We start from the raw sequence: 1,241 nt of genomic DNA, 5'->3' as shown, positions 1-1,241 counted from the left end.
GCATTACTAGACATTTCTGCTTTCACATTCTGGGATTAGGCCGGACTTTATTGCAGAATAATACAAGCATTGCACCTTCTGCAATTAAACATACTTTTGTCTTCTGATAATAAAAACTCCCGTGAACATCATCCCAGCCAGGCCAATCAAGATGAACGAAGATCAAAACTAGAAGGATGAGAAGAGGGAAGATGGCAGTGCCCGTGACATACTGGGGAGAGGTGAGTGTATTTATAGAATTGTGATCAGCCACGTATGGTTATTTTATTGCAGCATAGACATTACCTCTTCTCCAATAGAAATACTTCCTGATTGCAATTTTTTCTTATTTCCTAGAGTTTTGCTTTAAAGTGAGCCTGATTTATTAAAGCTCACCATGGCTGTAGAGCAGTGGTCCCCAACCTTTTGGAGCTTGCGGACCACTAAATCTACGGACTGTGCAGTTTGCGTGCTCTGTAGTCCTGTGTCACTTAAATGGAAAGAGACTTCCCATTTTCGTCATAATGCCAGAACCTGCCCATTCTTCCATCACAGGTCCGAGCCTGCTATGGGAGAGTGGGCGGGTTGTTTAGGCAAAATAAGAGTGGGTCATTTAATGTGTCACTCAAAGGGGAAGAAACGTTATGATACCAGAACCCACCCACCGCCCTGAGCCTGCATTACGGGAGACGAGGTCCACAGCTCTTGCAGGGAAGGTGTAGGCAAAAAAAGAGTGGGCACGTGTGCTCATTCCCAAAAAAAGTTGCATGGCATGGCATTCCCACCTGTGCCCACCCCACTACACACCTGGAAGCAGTGGATGATGAGCCTACTGTCCATACGGGGGACATGGTAGGCGGTACTAGGCTGGTGCACCGCCCCAAATGGGGTCCTTCTCCTGACCCCGCTGGGGCAGTGCATCGACCAGAGCCACGGACCACCACTGGTATCCGTGCTCTCACGGCCCACAGACTGGGGGTTGGGGACCCCTGCTGTAGAGGATACACTTTCATCAGTGATAATAGCACATTTGTTAGCAAATCACCTAGAAGAAATCAATTCCAGGTTTGCTGGATCACCCAGCTTTACTAATGAAAGTGTATCCTCTCCAGCCTTGGAGAGCTTTAATAAATTACCCCTATTAAGTCCTTTTAAAAAAAAAAAACCTAAATGTATACCAATTGATTTTTAAAAAACAAGATTAAAATATAATTTATTTATGTAGATCCAATATCAATTATGTCATCCAGCAATAAAAATTC

Source organism: Pyxicephalus adspersus, chromosome 1 (assembly GCF_032062135.1).
Source record: "Pyxicephalus adspersus chromosome 1, UCB_Pads_2.0, whole genome shotgun sequence".
NCBI lineage: Eukaryota > Metazoa > Chordata > Amphibia > Anura > Pyxicephalidae > Pyxicephalus > Pyxicephalus adspersus.
Note: the sequence above shows the minus strand (reverse complement) of the source record.